Below are 9,611 nucleotides of genomic sequence, written 5' to 3'. Positions count from 1 at the left end.
AAGGTTGCTCCAACCAAGGTTTGGTCTACAAAAAGATACATGCTTAACAATGATTATTCTAAGAACTATTTAAAGTTCTCTGCAAGATGGATAAGAAATCTCCTGTGCTCAATTGTTTTCCTTTTGAATTTTCAAAAATGATGTGAGATGTTGTTGGGGATGACCTACTAATGATGGTAGAGAGGTCTTCCATTATGTCTAGATGGGTGACCTTTAGAATCAGGCCTTGATCAAGTTGATCCCCAGGAATTTGGTAAAGGATGCCATTAGCAGCAGGAGGCTTATCATTATGTTGAATGTATCTTACAGGGTTCTAGCAAAGACCCTTGTCTTTTGAGGGCCCAAAAGGTAGCTACATGTATTTTCTAGTTTGAGCAGACCAACTTCATTCATGACATATTCAATTTGGTTACTATCATCACAGTGTGGGAATCTATATTGGAGTTGTCTAGAGAAACTGGCCAGGAAATGTTGTTGTTGAAGATTGATTATGATAAACCCTACAACAGGGTAGATTGGAAATTTATCCTCCATATGCTAACATGTTTTTATGTTTGGCAACAAGTTTGTTTAAATGGTCAAATCTCTTTTTAGTAATGCATCAAACATTTCTTTTGTGACTGGGAAACCATTGAACATAATTGTATTACATAAGTTAACTAGACAAGGTTGCTGAACTTAGCTCCCTATTTACACATGATTGCAACTCACACTTTGGACTTTCTCCTTGATGCCATCAAAGCTTAGGATAGGGTTCATGGAATTATCATTCGCGATAGCACTGAAGTGATCAGTAGTCACTTTTAAAATGAGTCCCTTCTCTATTACAACTTGATCTGGAGTCGGTCAACAATGCCTTTGAGTGTTTGGATATCATTTGCAAAGCATCTATAATCATGGTGAGTGAGGCCAATTCATAATTCTAGTTTATTGTTCTTGATGCTTTTCCCTACTGGATCAACCACTCTTAGAAAATACTTTGCATATTGTGCAATACCTAGGGATTCCCTTGGTAGTTAATGTTGTTGAAGAATCTAGGGAAAATGTAGTTAATGTGATTATTCTTAGCATGATAACTATTTGTGAGGTATTTTAACTTTTTTCTTATTAGCAAAATCTTATCTTGATATCATTAGTGTGTGTATTTCTTACTTCATCAAACAGTCACCAAAATACAAGAGACAAGAACACTAGATGTTGGCTTTTTGCTAGGGCCAAAACCTCTCCCTCTTGGAGAGGAAAACCCACACAAAATTCTTCTTATAAAGATTCTACTTGACGAATGCCAAGACCATGACCCTTGACCTACTAGGCCACTCCACGCCCAAGACACCAATCCTCTTCTTATTGTTGACATCATCATCATCATTACTGCGTCATCTAGATCATCATCATAGTACCACAGAGGTCCTTCTAGTTGCACCATTTCTTGCTTCATCACCATGTCAACGAGGTCTTTCTACTTGAATGTGAACTGCACCGAGATCTTGATCATGACCTTGTCTTCATTGAAGAACAAGACCATGACTGCTACTTCATCGAGATCTTGACTATGTCTAGAATGCCAAAAATGTATAACTGTTAGGTCACAATCATGCCTAGATTATAACCTTTTTTAGAAATAAATGCTAAGAATGCATTCATAGAGTTCCTTGCATCAAGATCTTTACCTTCAATTATGCCAAGACTGTTTGTGCTACTGTAAGATACCTGAGATCTTCTTTGCCATCGCAAGCAATAATTGTGTTTCCTTCACTGAGATGTGCACCACCGAGGAGAAGAATTCTATCATATTTCTCACTGTAATTGTCCACGAGAATTGCAGAGGTGTCTATTGTACCCATCTGAGTTTGCTGAACTTGTGGACAGACCTCCAGAAGTGTTATCCGAAATTGTCTTCATGTCCCTCCTGCACCCATCCAAAGTTGTAGAGACAAATTTGAGCTCTATGTTTTCTATGGTGATCCCAACGGGGTATTTATAGTGGTCACATCTCCATAAATGAGCTGACATACAATGTGGAAAGTTGTGTCTATTTATTGAGCCGACATGATAGTTATATATATATTTTTGAGGCCGACATGACTATACTCCTTATTGTTTTGCTTGATGTTTTCTTCATGAGGATTCTGTTGGTCTTGGAGGGCTAATCTAGTCAATAGGTAGTCTTATATACATTACAAATATGCTCAAGAAGAGATCTTTGACTTTTTGACTTTCTTAGACCTATGAAATGAGCAAGAAACTCATTCTTATAATTCACAAATAATATTTCTTTTTCTTGACAAGTGAAAAGATCAAAATTACATTTGTAAATACCAAACCTAGTTACACTTTCTTCAACAAATGTCAGATTTGGGAATAGAGCAAGTCAAGAAATTATAAAGGAAGGGTGAGGTTATCAGGATTATTATTAGAAGAATAGAACATAATATTTCTAATTACTTCATCAAGAGACCGATTCTTACAACAAAATTTTGTACAAGAATTGTATGCATTACCTCTGCCATTTAATACCTCAAGGTTGTCTTTACCTGTTGTATTTATATTTTCGATACTCATGTTTCGAAGTTCTAAAAATTCTTAATATATTTACTTGTTCAGAGAGAAAATTCAACCAACTATGTAATTGTAAACTACTAAATCTTCATGGTTTATTGAGTTTTGCCTCATGTTTATTTCCATCTGAATTAATATTTTTGGATTGTTAAAAGTCATTGATGTAAAATGATTAACAAACTTGCTTTTCATCTAGAGTGCAACTCATGTGCTTATTTCTCCAATGTTAGTAACACCGACCACCCCTGCACCTATTTATACAACATTATTAGCACCAACCACCCCTACACTAGTCACAAGAACATATAAGTCTCGGTGTGTTGCTAAACCAAATGAAGATCCCAAAGTATTCCAAGACAGTATAGACTATGCATGTGGATAGGGAGTTGACTGCAATGGAATTCAAGTAGGTAGTCCATGCTTTACTCCAAATATTGTTGTGGCACATGCTACACATGCAATGAATTCTTATTACCAGCTAATTGTTCATCACAACAATGATTGTCATTTTTCTCAAACAAAGGTTCTTACACAAGAGGATCCAAGTATCTATTCATATTTGCTCTATACTTTTCACTTTAAATAATAGATTTGAATCTTTGTTACTCAAGCCTGCACCTTAACTAGTGTCAAAGAGCCAAGCATCTCCTTTTAAAATGAAACAAATGAGTTTTTATAATTATAAGGTTCCTTTCTTGAGTTCCTCTCAAGACATTGACTATCAAGATACCCAAGAATGAAATTGATAAGAAATATATAGATACTCTTCACGTTTTCATGACTAATTACTAACACTTTCTTATCACAACCTAGTTTTTTTCTTACTTTAGGGCCTAGTAACAAACCTTTTGGATATCATTGATTTGTTTGTGATTACCTAGTTTAGTGTCTATTATTAGGCCTTCCAGGATATTATTTTACTAACTACATTTGCATTCCATCCTTAGATATCAATTTTACCACCACCCATCCCCCAAAATGATCAAAAGGTCATCTTGATTTGTCAAATCCAATATAAGGGTATATTTTAAACCCATTCCTTCATATTTTTGCTTGCAACAAGTTGTATTTTAGGTCTCCCTATTTTTACTTCGAAAATTAGATGCAAGTCTAATTTTGATAATCTTTCAAGAACATACCCTGGTGAAGTTAAAACCCTTTCAGGACCCCATTATCTTAGCCACTCTTAGAACCTTGCCTTTTTATCATAGTAAACTTTATCACTTAGTAAGGGAATTTCCTAGTCGAGTTTTGATACTCTAACAGTTACCCATGGAATGTTCCAATTTGTAAGCTAAAAGGAAAAAAAATACTTCAATTACATTGAGATATTTCATTTTAACTTGGTAAGGGAACTTCTTAGCCAATGTTCGATTCTCTGACAATTACCCAGGAAATGTTCCAATTTGTAAGCTAAGAAACAAAAAACACTTCACTTATATTGGGATTTTTCATTTTAAGCATGTCTTCATTGCATTTGTAAAGAATTATATGTCATTTTCATTGGCAAGAACTACAATATAATGAACTAACTAGCATTTTCTTGTGTTGCAGGTTATGGATGATCAAATTAATATCTAGGAAAACAAGGAGGAAATAGTAGAGAACCTTGATATAATTGAAAAAGAGGGATCCCTCCCTTTTGAATAGAACAAATATGCCCTCGCAAGTTTGAGGACCTCATTGAGGTTGATTTTTCTGATGTCATGCTTGATTGATACCTTCTCATATGTCAGGAAAACTTTAAATATGAATTAGTATGTTCTTGAAACAAATAAGATTCAAATTTTAAAGATATAAAAGATAAAAAAAATGTTCATGCCTTCATGTGATTGTAACGTGACTATGCCATGGGTAGGTTACAGGAAATATGACTGGAAAAAGGATGGAGAGACAATGCAAAGCATGTCTTGGATATGATTCATTTTCTATTAGAGATCCTTCAGACACCTAAGCCATCGAATTTGGAAATGTTTCTAGTAGGGATTCCTATGGTTTTTTCACCTCGTGGTTATTTTGGGAAAGAAAATGTTTTAGGAATGCCAAACAAGACATTGGTGGGTAGGTAAACAAATTTTTATAATTGCAATGTCCATTCCATGATATCCTCTCTTTATTGTTTGATTATATTTTGAACGTTTCTTTTGATTTTGTTGTCTTTTAACTAGGAAATTGAAAATACTTTGTATCATGTCCATTTAAACAATAACCAAAGCTTGAAGTTGAAATTAGTATTACATGATATTGATTGAAATCCTTATAGCTATTTTGTGTTAAAATATTTTCATGACTATCATAAAAGTTTATTTTCATGTTGTTATTTGAGCACATGTTGTTTATATACTTGACCAAGTTCATGCATTAGAAAATGAAATGTTGTTGCGAATAAAATGAAAAGGATTAAACATCACACCTCAGATTATTTGTTTTCATATCTTATCTACAACTTGAGATTTTTAGCATGTAACCTAGTTGGCATGATTGTGCTTAAGCTTTCCCTGAAGGTTGAATACTAAGTTACTAAGGTGTTATTTTATAAGGTGACATTTTATTTTCTTTATTTATACAGGCCATCTTGCCACATTATAGTGGCTACTATCGCCCAACTGAAGAAAACTTGTTCGAGTTTCTTACTTGTTTGGGGCAAAATGACTTTGACATTGCTGATGTTGAGGTATATGTCTTATAAACTCATTATAGTCTACTTTAGTTTATATTCTAGTGTTCATTGTATTTCATGTCTTACACTCTGCATTGTATTTTCTTTTGTTTTCAGAAAATGAACTCAGTATTGATGGTAAGAAGCAGGAATTGAAGAAAGAGGCTGAGAGAAATAACAATGGAGCGACAAATGCAAAGAGAGATAGATAAGAGAACCGGTTTAGTGATACCATTAGAGTCAATATCCCACATAAGACACACACATAGAGACTGATGTTCAAGTCTTCAGAGTTGGTGAATTCACCTACAATGCCTTGGCAACACAATGATAATATTTTGAAATGATGAAACATCATTTCATGTGTAAATTGTAGTCCAACCAATATTAAGCTAGAAATTCATAATGTAATACTTTAACATTTCATATAATATAATTTTTGGTTGAAATTATTTATAGTTGCGTTTGATATTGTTTAGTATTGTAATTAACATGCAACTTTGTGCTTTTATATTAGAAGAACATGCACATTGTATGACATTTTTTAAATTTAGTCACAAAATCATACAAATTAATTTATGTTGATTAATAATGAACACAAATAAAAAGAATATACAACTAAATTAGTCATTTATAATGATTATTAATGAAAGTAAATGAAATGAATATAAACTAGTAAATAAGTTGTTTATATAATGAACATGAAGCTACCAAAATAAGATAAATGACTACTAAAAATGACAAATTTGTGATTGCAAATGACGACTAAATTTTGCATATATAGGACTATTAGTAGCTAATTTATAGTGTCTTATAACATGATAAAAATTTAGTCATCTTTCTCTAGTCATTAATTGGTTTCAAACGATGACTAAAATTTTCATATATATAACTGTTAGTAGCTAATTTACAGTATCTTATAACACGACCAACATTTTGGTCATATTTCTTTGGTCATTAATTTGTTTTATCGGGTGATCATATAGTAATATATTTTGTTGTATATTTGGTCATTAATTGTGGCAATTAATGACTAAATCAATGACTAAATTAATGACCCAATTAATGACTAAATATACTACTAGACGATAAAATTGAAATAACCAATTAATGACTAAGTTAAAAATGACTAAAATTTGGTCACGTTATAAGATACTGTAAATTAGCTACTATTGGTCACTGACTGAAAAATGGTCATTTATATGCAGATTTTAGTCGTTTTTTTAGTAATTAATTATCCATTTTGTACTAGTGAGGATACATGGTAGAATGAGGCAAGGGTCCATGGAAATAAAGTAAAATGAAGGAAAGGGGCCCATCTATACGTGTCATGCTAAATAAATGAAATTCTAGAACAAATAAAAGAGGTTATGAAAGAAATTGTCAGGGAAATAACAAGCAAGAAGATGTGGCATGTGGGCCAGGCCAAATGTGGAAGAGTAATTATGAGGTAAAACCATGAGGATATGGGCTTATGCCTTATGCTCGCATCAACCCATAAACTAAAACCAGAAAGATACAAAGGATGAAAATAAAGGATTGCTGGGAGGACAAATATTTGGGATGAGATGGAAATAGGAAAAGAAAGGCCAAAAACACCGAGATGGTATGAAAATAGGGGATAACATAAATATGACATGCAGATTGAAAGATTATGTCGGAATTGAATCATCCTGGGGAAAATAAAATGAACACAATCAAAAGAAAAGATATGGGATGAGCACTACGGTGAAAATATTTGACTCAACATGACCTTAGAAAATGAAAATTTTTAAAAAGCACAGGGGCATGGAAATGGAAAGCATATTTCTGCAATTGTTGCAAAATTCCTTGTGATTTTCCTTTGCCTTCAAGAACCTTTCTTTAAATAGCCATTCAAAAGTTAAGAAACCAAAGGTCCATGGCATAATAATACAAGCAGGAGCCATGCATTTCGTTGCAACTACATCCAAAAAAGAAGAAGAATATGATTATGACTCATCTTGTAAATTTACAAAACAAAGGAAGCATAAAGTAAATCCCCTATATAGAGCACAAAGAATCAAAAATTCTAATGAGTATATAATCACATTCCTGAGCATGTTCATGAGAAAATTTTATTGGTACAATTTTGAATCATTCTTCTCCAAAGAAATTGAAAGGCTTGTTGCTTGCTTATTCTTGCACTGCATTATTAAAAGAGAACAAAAAAACTAAAGGCTAAGTAAAATGGTAATTCCAATAGAACCATTCCTTTATTTTTATTTATGCACAAATGAAAATATAAAAAAATAGTAACATGAGTAAAATCGTTGCTAAATTATTAAAGGAAATATTAACCCTATTATGTACATTTGCCTCTAATAATTTCAACGAGACAAACTTATTTACAAGATTCCTCTTTTGACAAGAATTTTCCAACCGTGTTCCTATAGGATCATAAAAATTAGGATGCATACTTTTTAATGATAGAAAAATATTCAAAAAAGGAAAAGATAACATTCCATCCTCAAATAACGTATCTTTAAATGTTGAATCATGTGAAAGAGCACTAGTAGAAATATTTTTTGAAATTGAATTTTCTTAACATTTTTCAAATGAATCTATGAAGTGTCAATGGAAATTCAATTAATATTTTAGATGTTTTTCATATAAATTATAGTGATGAGTAGATTGTAATAATGCACTCAAGTGTTGGAACTCGTAAAAAATTTAGTTGAAAAGAATCATGAGCTGGTATGAGATGAACATTAAATAAGATTGACAAATTTGAAACTATTGATGTTCCTGATGAAAGCCATGAAATTGATTTTCCCATTTGCCTATTAATACATGTGATGAGTATTAAATAATGAAATACTCGAAATTCCAGCATAGGTAAAAATTATCAAAGGGACGAAATAGGAAAGTTGAATAAAAATTAGAAATGAACCAAGAAGAAAGTACAATTTTATGGTTATTTACACTAATATTACACATAAGGTTACAAGATGGTTGGGATTTGTTCACAAAAATTTCCTTTTCACAAGTGTTAGTTAGAATAATGTAGTTAAAATTATCATTGGCATCTACTTGTGAAAATGGAAGAGGCTCAAAATCATGAATAGGAATGAGAACTTGATCATCATAAGAATCATAAATTGGGATGGATTCTTGAACACTAAAATCATCAAAATGATCAAATGTTTGAAAATGAGAATTTAATGGAACAATTTTTGAATTGATTTTGAAATATGGCTTGAGGATTTAATGAAGGGTAATATAAATAAATATCCTCTATGTATCAAATTGGATACTTTTGTGATTGATGATTTAAGCCAAGATCTTTTGTTGAAATCAAATAGAAACATTAGGGTTGACGTTTTTCGAACCCGTATCGAGGTTCATCATCAGGACATAAATAACATCTATGTCTAATTAATCATAATAAATAACCTTACAATGTTCGTTAGCATTCTCTTCCCCGTCATAATATAAACTAGAACAAGAAGAATGATTGAATTCAAAAGTATGGTAATTTTCAGGTTGATTCAAAATATGATCATTTAAAAAACCTTCTTCCTCATCAATAATTAGTAATTCATTATTTGTTGGAGATATTACAGCCCCTCTATTTTCAAAATTGATATTCTTGCAAAGAGGGATTTCTAACTGATAAGAAATTGAATTACTATCATTAAAATATCAGGATAGAGGGAGAAATGACCAGTGGAAGATATGTACCTAAAAATTTCTCTGTTTGAAGAATTTTGCTCATTTTTCATAATGAAAATTCCAGATTCTTAATCATTTATTTGACTAATAAGAATTGATTGAAGATTAAAAGTTGGCTGTCCCAATTTTCGTGCTTGATCATCAATTGCAACATGAGAAAATTAAGAAATATTTGCGGCAATTTGCATTCTTGCTTACTGATTTGTTTTTTTTATTGATTTGGGTTGCTTGTTGATATTATTCTTTTGAAAAATTATCAAAATTTGGAGAAACATAACTATTTTTATTTAGAGGGGTTCTAAAATCAACATTATTTATTTTAGTAACATTTATTTCGTCATAAAATCGATCATTGGTAGTGTTCACATTTGTTTGAAGAGGATCAATGTCACTATTTTGAGCAATCGGTTCTTCAACATTAGTGAATAATCTTGAAATGTTACGTCTTTTGGCTCTTAGAAATTTTTACAAAGACAAGGAAGATAAACTAAATGTTTAAACCACTCTATTAACTGAAACTTAGGAGGTAAGTCTTTAGATTGAAACTGTAAGCAAATTAATTTAAATATAATAAGGAAATCATCCAAAGACTCACCTTCAAATCTACGAAGTACTTCAGACTTATCAAAAACCTTTTCATAATTGTAGTCCTAAAAGGCATGAAGGAATATTTTTGAAATCTTATCCCGAGTGTGTATAG

Source organism: Pinus tabuliformis, chromosome Q, assembly GCF_031772625.1.
Source record: "Pinus tabuliformis cultivar Carrire ecotype Pingquan chromosome Q, CPIR1, whole genome shotgun sequence".
Taxonomy (NCBI): domain Eukaryota; kingdom Viridiplantae; phylum Streptophyta; class Pinopsida; order Pinales; family Pinaceae; genus Pinus; species Pinus tabuliformis.
This window is presented reverse-complemented; position numbering follows the sequence as displayed.